The 12071-nt window shown below is 47.2% G+C and overlaps 1 pseudogene; it reads left to right on the top strand.

Moving 5' to 3' along the window:
• Nucleotides 1-11012, top strand: part of LOC142445824 (mitochondrial import receptor subunit TOM22 homolog) — a 74010-nt pseudogene extending 62998 nt beyond the window's left edge.
• Nucleotides 11013-12071: the final 1059 nt, after the last annotated feature.

The raw sequence follows: 12071 nt of genomic DNA, 5'->3' as shown, positions 1-12071 counted from the left end.
ACCCCAAACTCACTTCCATCCAGCTCATTCAGATCCTATAAGACAAGGTAGTACTGCCCTTGTGGGTTGCCAAAATTGCAATTCTTTATGAAGTAGAAAGCCTCATCTTTCTCCCACAGAGAGGCTGGTGGTTTTGAACTGCTGATCTTGTGGATCACAGGCCAATGCATAACCACTATGCCACCAGGGCTGCTTCCATTATCACAGGCCTTAATAATCTTCATCTTTATAGTCATGTCCATCACCTTCCCGGCCTTCTTTTTTGGATTAGAACTCTCAGTGACATGATTTCTTTTGCTAGACCTATTGCTGGGGGTAAAAGCAGCGTGGGTGTTATAGATAGAGAAACTTGAATAACGTGAGTTCAAGCTAACAGTTGGTGCTTGTGAGGCTATGAATTGCTGAATAAGATCATGCTGAAGGCCTGAGAGCACAATGGGCTTAAGTACAAGGTCAGCGGTCCCAATCCACCAATTGTGCTGAAGGCAGAGGAAGCATTCTGCCCCTTAAAGATTCCAGCCTCAGAAACCCACAGACGCAGTTCTGCCCTGCCCTACAGGTTTGCTCTGAATCAGAATTAGGTCAAAGCAGGGAGTTTTGCGCAGATGAATTTGCTTTTCCATCCCACATACAGGAGGATCTGCATTTTAACATGATCCCCAAGTGATTGCTGTAGATCACCAAGGGATTCTTGAGTGTTAAAACGGAACGATAAAGTAGAATGCATACGTACGACTTACCTGGGTGCTTTGTTAAAATGTAGATTCCAATTCAGTACATCCGGGGTGGAACGACAGAGTCTCAGCAGGTTTACAACCAGAATGAACTGGTCCAAAGCCCTGGTTGGGATTGACTCAACCCCATCAGCAACAGCCACAAAGCATTTACGCAAGAAAACAAGAATTCAGGAAAGGCAGCGTCACCACACAAACAGAAAGCCTCTTTATAGTGTCTCCCCCTCTCTTCTCTCGGACTAAAGGCACGCTATTAGTTGTAGAATAGAGTACTAGAAAGCCTCTATAGTTGGAGTCCCTGTTTGGTGCACGCGGTTAACATGCACGGCAGCTAAACAAAAGACTGGCGGTTCAAATCCACCCCACCGCACCTCGGAAGAACGGCTTGGCAATTACTTGCGGCATCTCAGTCACGGACGACTGTGGAGCACACTTAGACTGAGGCACGTGGGGCCGCCCCGAGTCTGCAGTAAGGACGGAAGCGGCTGTGTGTGATATTGCTGGGAGTGTGGTATACTTACAGGGCGCAGACTTGCGTTTGTTTTCCGCACACAACCCCGGTGCTTTTGTTTCTGATGCTCAAGATTTAATTTGCCTCGAAAGTATTTCTCCGGAACGAGACACCAACACATGTTCTAGTTGCTGAGGCGTTTATTTAAACTAGTTTTTCACCCTGGTGGTAGTGATTAGAGCTGAGAACGCTTTGAAAATGAACGAATTTCACACGGAACGGAGCAAATGGAGCCCGCCCAGGCAAGCGTCCTCGATTAGATGGAAAGAGCACTTTAAAAACAATTGCCCGCCCTGCTATGGAAAAAAACAAACAAAACACTCGCTCCCCTCAAATGAAGGCCATCTGGTTCCCCCCTCAAGAAATGGGCCCCTCTCAAGGAGAGGCCAGAACGGGAATGAGGACAAGTCATCTAATTCCCCACGACACTTCCATCTCCTCTTAATATGGAAAATCTCGATGAAATGGATTCTGCAAGAACAGACTTTCATTATTAAAAAGTCACGTCAGAATAAATTAGCATGAAGAAGAAGCAGGAAAACACTGGATCGGATTATTCAGAACAATTTGATTATCCACCTATCGGCAAAGTTGTTTCATAGGCATTTAGGAGGCGCTAGAGACACTGAGAGCTGCTCTTTCTGCCAGGGAGAAAGGTGAATGAATGATCAGGCCGGTTTGACTTGCTAGACCTGTGCATCTGGGTACTTGCCTTACTCTTTCCAAGCTCCCTGGTTATTGTGTGTCTTGAGTCAATGACGATGGGAGCAGAGCCGCGCTTGGAAGAGGGAGGGTCGTCACACTTGAGCAGGTGCGTTGCAGCGTGGGCTCTGGAGAGTGCCCTCACAGGACCGGGCAGGGCAAAATCAATGCTTAGGCGTTTCTCTATCTTATTTCCCCATTCGCCCATGAGCCTTTCAAGAGTGGAAAGCATTTCCCTTGGTCCTTCTGCTCTCAGAACTCAGTCTCTGGTGCTCAGGACAACAGGGTTACTCCAGAAACACCTGTGAGCTTGAAGAAAATGCCAGGTGCAATGAAAAATAAAAAATAGACGAGAAAGAGAATCTCCTCAAGTTCAAGTCTGCATAGCAACCTGACCGGGGGGCGGGGGACTCATACATCCCATAGGTACTTGATGAGTACTTCCTATGTGAAAAATATTGCTCCAGCAATGTATCAATAAACAAAGCTAGTAAAAATCTCTGCCTTTGAGGAACTTATAGCCTAGTGGCATGAGCTAGATAATAAATAGCTGCATTATAGTTTTTTAAAAGGAGAACTGATATGGGGAAAGGGGGGGGGGAGTTACATAATCTGGTGTCAGTTTTGGACTTGAGAGGATTAAGAGTGAAGAGGTGGAGTCTAGTCTGTCGATCAGGTTATAGCCAATGACACCTCTGTGTGGGCATGGCCTTCTCCTGAGAATTCTGGGAATTCCTGTATTTCCTTTTAGGAGGCAAGAGACACAGTCTCTCTTGGTTCGCTCCCTTGGAGACTCTCAACTGACAAGGCTGACTCCCTGCAAGACGTTCCTGAGTAGGAGACACGTGGACCAACCCTGATGCAGCCCTGGGTGCTGGACAAGCCACGTGGAGACCCCTGGCAGCGCTGAGATGCTTACAATGCCACCAGACCCAGAAGACTTCCAATCCACTGGCCTGTGATCATCCTGCATTTGGCGTCATTGCATGTGTTTTGTGAATCTGAAGAGGACTTTATAGATCGGTATTGGACATATGGACTAATATTGGATTTATGGGCTTGGACCAGGTTGGGATATGTTCTTAATGTCCAATTACCCTTTATAGAAAACTCTCTTATACACATACATGTGTTTATGAATTTGTATCTCCAGTCTACCCAGACTAACACAAATGGTATTGATGCTGTTATTGTTGTGAGGTGCCATGGAATCAGTCTGAGGCGTAGAATGTCCCCAACGCCCCGCCCCAAAAATCCAAACCAGAAAACCCAAACCCACTGCCATCTTGTCAATGCCAACTCATAGTGACTCTATTGGGCAGCATAGAACTGTCCCTGCGGGTTTCCTAGATTGTAACTATTTATGGAAGTAGATGGCCCTGTCTTTTTCACGGGGAGCAGCTGGTGGCTTAGAACGGAAACACCACCTAAAGCAGGACAAAATGCTGTTAAGTCTGTCACCATCTTCAGAACCATTGCCATGCTTGAGCCCATTGCTGTCACCACTGGGTCGATCCATCTCACCAAGGACGATCTTCTGCGTTGACTTTGCCAAACATATTGTCCTTCTCCAGGGACTGGTCCCTCTCGTGAACATGTCTGAAGTATGTGAGATGAATCTTGCCATCCTTACTCTCAGGAATATTCTTGCTGTAGTTTGTTCATATACAATTGTAGGCTCCGTTACAGATGAAATTGTGTGTACCCCCACCCCCAATGTGTTGAATTCCTGGCTCTTGTACCTATGCACCTGATCCTGTTGGAGAATAATAGTGTTTTCCTGTTGCTATGTTCATGAGGCCTCACCAGGGTAGCGTGGAACCATTTGCTCTTGAATGCTCAGTCTGTTCTAGGTTCTGCCTTTGTCCCCTTTGTAGTCATTACCCACATGTGTCAGATATTGGAAAAAATAACCAGAAAATAGCCAAAGCAGCCATGCACTTCTTTGCACAACAATTTTCTTTCTGTCTGTCTTCCTGGCTAGATGGTCAGCCACTGGAGGATAGGGACCATGTCTTGTTCATGTAGCAACTATGTCAATGTTTTACACTTGTTTGGTAAGCACCTAGTAATGTTCAATGAATAATTCAGCAAATGGCTAGTAGCCCAGTGACATCAGCCTAATTTTCCCTATTGTTATAGATTGAGTTGTGCTTTCCCCTCTCAAATCTGTATTGAAATCCTAGCCCCTATACCTGTGGATAGGAGTCCGGGGAGGCTAGTAGGTTATGGATTTGACTGAGAAACATAAAGTTGGCAGTTCAAACCCATCAGCTACTCCATGAAAGAAAGATAAGGTTTTATGCTCCCGTGATGACTTATAGCCTAGTTCAAATCCAATGGAGCAGTTCTGTTCTGTCAGATAGACTGATGATGAGTTGGGATGGTAGTGGGTGAATGAATGCCTTTGGGTACAATCTCTTTTGGGCACAGAGGGTCTTGCCCTAGAGCTGATGCCCTAATTTGGACTTCTAGTGGCCTGAACTGTAAGCAAATGAATTTCTGTTCTTAAAAGCCACCCACGTGTGATATTTCCTTGACAGCAGCATAAGCAAACTAAAGTGCCACTTTTACAAGTAAAGAAACCAAAGCAGCAGCTGCAGAGTTTCGATGACTGACCTGTGCTTCACACAGAGCCTTCCCCCTGTTTGCTTCTCATTGGCTGAACAGTAGGATGGATGGGATTGAGGAACAAGCTTCCTGCCACCTTCTATATTATCAGGTCTAGCATATACAGCTCCTCCCCCTCTCAAGGACATTGCTCAGGGCAACACCTGGTTTCTTCAATTCCTTCACCAAAGGAGCTTCAGCCTGGCCCCCACCCTTCTCGACTGAGGGCTTTTCTTAAAAGACGAATCGGGCTTGGCCTCATCATCGCTCAGCAATCCTTCTCTCCTGATGCGCTCTCTCTCCTGAAGGCTCTGCTGGGCCCCAGTTGGCTATGGCTCCCCCCCTGTGGCTGCTTCTCCTCATGAGCTCTGCAGCACCAAGCCCTGGGGCTCCAACACGGTGCCACTGAGACCGCTGTGTGGTCTCTGAAAGGAGCATAGCACCAAGGCATTCGCCATCGACTTTCCTTCTGTCTTCAGAAAGCCACGACCCGCATGCCAGAGAGGGACAGGCGGAACACAACCCTGGAACAGCGACGAGAATCTAATGTACCATGTGATTGTACAGTAGTCTGAAGACAGCTCATTCACTACCACCCCACATTTCCTCACTCAACACCTGCAAAATGGGGGTAATGCTTCTACTCAGAGACAAATCACGGCGCACAATTGCTCATCAATATCAGTTCCTCTTTGTCCCTTGAGCCCAGACAGAGAACTGACATTCCTTTCAAAGCAGTCTTTCGGGGAGCCGCTACCAATGGATCGGAGGCGAAATCTATCTGCCGTCCTAATTCTAGGTACGCTTTCATTTCCAGAACGAGCCTGTCATCCCTTCGCTCATTCGCTCTAGGGTTCTGTATATAAATAACACTCTGGGATTTGCCATGCTTCCTCCTCACCCCTCCCACTTCCCAAGATCACCCCCAAAGGTGAGAATGCCCTTTCTCAAAGAGCAACCGAATCTGTGGCTTTTGCACAGCCCCTGGGCAAGGGGACAATGCTGGGTCAACCGGTGACCATCAGATCGATCATGGTGTGCGTCAGGGTAGAAACAGGTGCCAGAGGGCTCCCCCAGGCTGATTTCTCAAGGGTAGCTCACCAACCTGTTCTTTTGAGGCACCTCTAGTGGGGAACTTAGCAACAAGGCCTGGTGGTGCAGTGGTTAACGTGCTCAGCGCTAACCACACCGTACGTTGGCATTTCAGCTCCACCAGCCACTCTGCAGGAGAAAGATGTCGTAGTCTGCTTTGGTAAAGACGACAGTCTTAGAAACGCCGTGGGGCGCTCCCTCTATTCTAACGGCTTGCGATGAGGTGGAATCCACTTGCTCACAGTGAGCCTGGGAGAACCTTTAGGTGAGCAGCCAAGGGATTGACTGCACCATCCATTTTCCTGCTAACAGCCCTCAGACTTTCACTAACCAGGGGTCTGATTTTTTTAATTTTTTTTTAATTTTAACAATTTATTAGGGGCTCATACAACTCTTATCACAGTCCATACATATACATACATCAATTGTATAAAGCACATCTGTACATTCTTTGCCCTAATCATTTTCTTTTTTTTACATTTTATTAGGGACTCATACAACTCTTACCACAATCCATACATATACATACATCAATTGTATAAAGTACATCCATACATTCCCTGCCCCAATCATTCTCAACCAGGGGTCTGATTTTACTTCCTCCACCAATAGCCAATGATCACGGCCATTGCTCGAGCCCCGTAAAGGCAGGCAACGGGAAGTCAGCGGGCTTGAAGCAGCCATTACACAGGCCAGCTCTTTATCAGATGAAAGTTTTGGATTTTGCTAAAGAACCATGTAGTTCCGGTTTTCTCTGTCAAGAGAGAGGGCTCCTCTGCTGGAGCTTCTCCCCGGGGCAACACCAAGACGGGTGGCTCCTAAAGGAGACTGGCATCCTGTGGCCGCCCTCTAGGATTCTGTCACAAACCTGAGCAGATGTAACTATCGTCACCCACGGGTAGAGGTGGCTGTGGGGAGTACTTTAAACTGGCATTGATTTCAGCCCCAATTAAATCCCTTTTTACAAATTCCCTCCAACTTCCCAACGGGAGAAAGCTCATTAATTTTTCCCCTGCAACAAGCCAGGTCAGGAGGCAGCACCAGGCTGTGCGGAATAACTCGGCACCAGAGGAAGGCATGCTATCAGAGCCAAGTTCCGTGGCTCCTTAGAAATGGCAAACGGAGCTATGTGGTTTAACTAAGAATCCGAAAGGCAAGGTTATTTCCAAGCAGGTATCAGAAAATAAAAATGACTGGCATGAGATGTGGGGGCCAAAAATCTCTGAAGAGAACCATTGAAGCATCCTGGGGCTCACAGATCAAAAGAGAAAAGATTGTATTCTTGTCTTTGCTTCTTTGAAGAAAGTCAATTCTATCCAATCAGGGACAGCCAGCGAGCCGTATGGACTTTATAATGGCTCAGGATTAAAGCAGTTTTTAAAGAGCATCCCAGATAAAGCCTTCAGGGCTGTCTTTCAGCTGTTGAATGGGACATTGGAGGATTGGCCCATCCTTGGCTCAACAGGCTACCCAGGAGTGGGAAACCATTAAGATCTAACGTTAGCCTTTTTTCTCATCCAGCCATCTGCGGCCAAACCACCTGTATGCACTTGGCCTTGCCTTCTCTCCCAGTCACTGTTTAGCCTACGTCTTACTCGGGGTGCTCTGTGCAAACAGGACAAGTGAGATAGGTAGATATGGAGGCAGACAGAGAGAAGAGAACTCACTGATTGCTTCCTTGGAGGACATTGACTAAGGACTTTTAAACTGACATTTGTTCAGCCCTAATTAAATCCCATGCTACAAATTCTAGTCCACTCGTCAACAGGATACCTTTCAAACCTCTCAGGGGACTGAGAACAGAGAAAACAGTCCATCAATCAATCATCCCAGAGAGGCACATTGACAGTCTGCTGTACACTGAGAAATATAAGTAACTCAGCCTTCTTCACTTGAGCTTGTCCATGCACATGAGTATAAACAGAAACACAAATGGAGGTGTGCATGCTTGGCAGTAGGGAGTGAGCCGGACCCAGCTTGCTGGGGTAACGTTTGGTCACTAGAAAGGCTTTCCTGCGATGGAGGTCCTGGTTTGAAATCTTGGAATCCAACAGAATCACTTGCGCAGCTCTCATCAAGTCACCAACTGTCCTGGCCGCCTCTGTGTTGTGGACCCATCCTCCCGCTCTGTAGCCCAGGGTTGCCTGGCTCCTCTTCTAGCTTTCCTAGTTACTTCTTTCCTGATTCATCTTCATGGATTGATCCAAGGTTCCTTCTTCTTTCTGTTTCAGTTGGTCTTTTGTTGCTTCATCACTGAGGACAGTCTCGAGCAAGGTGTGTATACAGACAAGGTCACTCATGGCTTGAGGCAGACTCTGGGCCTGGAGTGACTCCCTCCTCTGGGCAGGGAGGTTAGTTTGCCTGAATTGTGTCTCCCCCAATTTTAACTCTGTTGCCATTTGTACGTCTCTGACGAAAAAGGTCACTTCCCCAAAGCTACTTCCCTGACGGAAAGTCGATGTCTCACCTCCCTGACTTCCGTATCAGCAGTGTAGTGATGGGTTAATTTATAGGGCTCCTAGTATCCTTTCTGCCTCCACCTTTATAGTTGGCATTCTGAGTTGGCATCGGCATCATAGTGGTAAGTTTGGAGTTATTTAGGGGACAGCTATCTTGTCTTCCTTGTTTCTTGTGATAGACCTAAACTTGTACACATTCCACGGTAATGCATCCATCAATAGCTATTGAATAAATACATGAAGAACCTGTTTGCATTCACTCACTGGCTCACTTAACAAAGCTTAATTGCATGAACATTTACTGTGTGTCAGACACGACACTAAGCCTGCAGAGAGCCAAAAACGAAATAAATCAGGTTCTAGGCCCCAAGGAGGACACTTTAAAAAGGAAGACAATTAAGTCACCAGCCCGTGTAGTACAGTGTGGTCACTTCACAGGGAAGGAAATATAAGCTACTGAGGCCTGGGCTGAAAAAGGCAGCTAATGAAATCAGTGGACCATCTGGACGGTCTGGAGCTAGGGAGAATACAGATAGACACAAAACATGGCATAAGGAGGTGTGGTCAGGTTCAAGGGCAAGAATCCAACAAGGCATGTCACATAAAAAAAGACGCCCACAAGGGCCCTGGGATTAAAGCTGACTAGCACGGACAGGTGGATTAGCGAGAGCCCTCCATCTCCTTGAACAGGATTATTTGCTTCAGTTTTGAAGGGGTCTGCCTAGGATCCAAGACTGTGTTCATATTGTCATAGTCTGATTTTATATAAACTAAATTTACAATCTACCACAATATCTATAAATGATATTTATAATATACGGAAATAAACAGCCAAATGAAATCAAATAAAGTAGAATCAAAATCCTAGTAGGCGATGTTTCTTCTGCTCAACTTTCCTCCCCTGTTCCTGTCTCCTTCTCCTCTTCTTCTTTTTCTTCTTTTTTGTTCCTCGAGGTAGAAGAAATGAAAACGTCAGAGCCACCGCCCTAACTCGGAAACGACCTTGTTTCTCGCTTCCCACAGACGTACTCTTGGTAAAGGCTCAGTCTTCTCAATCATGAAAACAAAGAAAACCTCACAAGTCTTTTCTGCAGTCTCCTGTTGGAATTATTGACGTCCCAAGCAGAACTCCTGGAGAGCTGAACTGCAACGGGAGTGTGCAGATTTAAATGGCAAAGAAATGAAAAGCGCCTCTCTGACAGGAAGACAACCAATCTGCCTTCTCTACTTTTACCTTGTGGGCTCCACCAGGAGATGGGGGGTGCCCAGTGGCTGGCAGACTGCCAGCTGGCAGTGTTTGATTATGGGATCCAAGCAGGTTTGACCAGGAGGACTGATTGTGCAGGCCAAACCTAGGAAGGCTGGAAGGCCCTGGTCAAGTCAGGTTTTGAGGGCCAGGTCATGGCAAGGACAATGGCAGAAACAAGCCATCCAAGGAAAGAACTTAGCAATGGAAGCCAGAGAGCTGAGTCCATTGTCAGAAAGGGAGTTTGCGTCAGTGGGTCTGCAGAGCAGGGCCACACAGTTAAGTGTCTGCAAGCATCCAGATGGAAACTGACGTAAGGGCAAGGGGCAACATGTCAGGTCATGGGAAGTAGTGGGGACCGTGTCAAGATCGAGGCAAAATGCTCCTACAGATTTAACCCTGACCCAATGGACTGTGGCCATGAAGGAGTGCAGGCATGCCATTCCCAGAGCTTCCCGTTGTAAAAAGAAAAACCTGAAACGTGGATTTTGATGGGAAGCATCTCATCGTGCAACTATTAGGCAAGTCATCCACGACAATAAGGGAGGATATTGTACAACTCTGTGACTGCTGTGAAACGGAAACATTGAGGCAAACTATAAACGAAGAAAGATGCACACGCGGAAGATGGCACGGATGGGGCTCCGAGAAGGGGTGAAGCTGAAGGGAAAAGGGCCAGGTTGGTGGGAGACAGACAGAGCAGATCCCCATCTGGACTTTCAACAAATCCTTTCTGCATTGCCATGGGGGCTTCATGCTGTTGGCCCTTCACTGTTTTTAAGAGCACAGGAGCGATGAGGGCCTCACATGGCCTAGAAGCCCCATCAGGATCTGGCCTTCCTCCCTCAGCTCCATCTCCTCCCTCAGCTCCATCTCCTCCTCAGCTCCCCACCCCAGCCTCATGAGCCTCCTTGGGGCTCCTATGAGAAACTTCTATGTATTTGTTTATGTTATCTTATTACTGACTCTATTTAAAATTTCCACCTGCAATTGCACCCAGTTGGTTTTCCCAATCCTGGTTTTCATTCTGTTTGGATCCCAAAATCAACACCCATGCAAGCAGCAGTTAAGAAATTAAAAAAAAAAGTATTGTATTGGGAAAATCTGTAGCAAAATATTTCTTTCCAGTGTTATAAAGCAGAGATATCACCTTGGAGACTAAGGTGCATGTGGCCCAAGCCGTGATTTTTCAGTCATCTCATGTGCAACGAAAACTAGACATTTGATGAGGAAAACAAAATAAGAGATAGCTATGGCCGCGACGCTGCTGCAGCTGGTCCTGGGGCGCCAGCGTCCCTGGACGAGTTGCTCCCAAAAGGCGACGTGGAGAAGACTGAGGAGGAGGTAGAGGAGGGGATGATGAGGAGCCAGATGAGGCCCTGTCGGAGAGACTCTGGGGTCTGACGGAGATGTTCCCAGAGAGTCACTTTTGACCTCTCCTTTTCTTTGCCTCAAAAAACATACAGGTTTTCCAGGGCAGCCTTAGGAATGGGGACCACTTCCTTTATGATTCTGGTCTCCCTGTGGTCTTCGAGACGGAGAAGTTGCAAACAGAGCAACAGCAGCAGCTCCAGCAGCGGCAGGTACTCCTCGGGCCCCGCACAGGACTGTCGGGAGGACTGCCAGGGCCTCTACCTTCCCTGCCGGGGAAGATCTAGAGCTTTAGCCTGTATGGAGCTTAGTGGGAGCAGTTTGAATTTCAACTGTTAGAACTGCTGATTTGGGGAGATTTTGGGGTCAAACTTTGGCACATTGATCTGTGTGGAACCGGTGGGAGTCTGCTCTACAGATACACCTTTACCCTCCAACCCCCCCCCCCCCCAGGATCGCTCTTCCGTCTGCACTCCGACCCCAGAGTGCAGTAGTGCAGAGGGCTACTCTCTACCCACCCCTCGCTAAATGGCCCCCAAGTTGTCCTGAACAACTTCTGAGATCCTGGGACCGACTGTCGGTGGCTTGGCTGTTTCAGAGTGGAGAGGTGGGGGAGGGACACACAATGCGCAACGGGCACAGTGCATTACGGTGGCATAGCTCAACCCCCCACTGTGTGCCCATGTGTTGGGAGGAGCTGGTTCCTCTGCCTTTTGGCCGATAACCCTGTGTTGTGTGTATAAAACAATGGCAGCAGTCACTTTTTGTATTTAAATATTAAAAATGATTCCAACTGAATTAAAAAAAACAACAAAATAAGAATGGATGGCTTGGAATCATGGTGATGCTGAAGAATGCCGAATACTCATATACCTTGGACTGCCAGAAGAATAAACAAATCTGTCTTGGAAGTAGTATAGCTTGAATGCTCTTTAGAAGCAGGAATGGCAAAGTATATCTCATGCACGTTGGACACGTTATCAAGAGGGGCCCCTCCCTGGAGAAGGGCGTCGTGCTTAATAAAGCGCAGGGGCAGTGACAAAGAGGAAGGCTCCAAGGAGATGCATTGACATAGTGGCTGCAACAATGGGCTGAAATACAGCAATGGCCGTGACAATGGCAAAGGACCCGGCAATATTTGGTTCTGTTTTATGTAGGGTTTCTGTGAGTCAGAGCCAATTCCTTGGTACCTAGCAGCAGTAAACTGCAACACTTCCCTCCATATCACTTTCCTTCTTCTAAAATAACTATGCAATTCACTTATTAATTATTGATTATCTGTCTCATTCCACTAGAGTGTAAGTTCCTCAAAGCAGAGATTTTTGTTAGTTTTGTTGATTGCTGTG

Source organism: Tenrec ecaudatus, chromosome 4 (genome assembly GCF_050624435.1).
Source record: "Tenrec ecaudatus isolate mTenEca1 chromosome 4, mTenEca1.hap1, whole genome shotgun sequence".
Lineage (NCBI taxonomy): Eukaryota > Metazoa > Chordata > Mammalia > Afrosoricida > Tenrecidae > Tenrec > Tenrec ecaudatus.
This window is presented reverse-complemented; position numbering and strand designations above follow the sequence as displayed.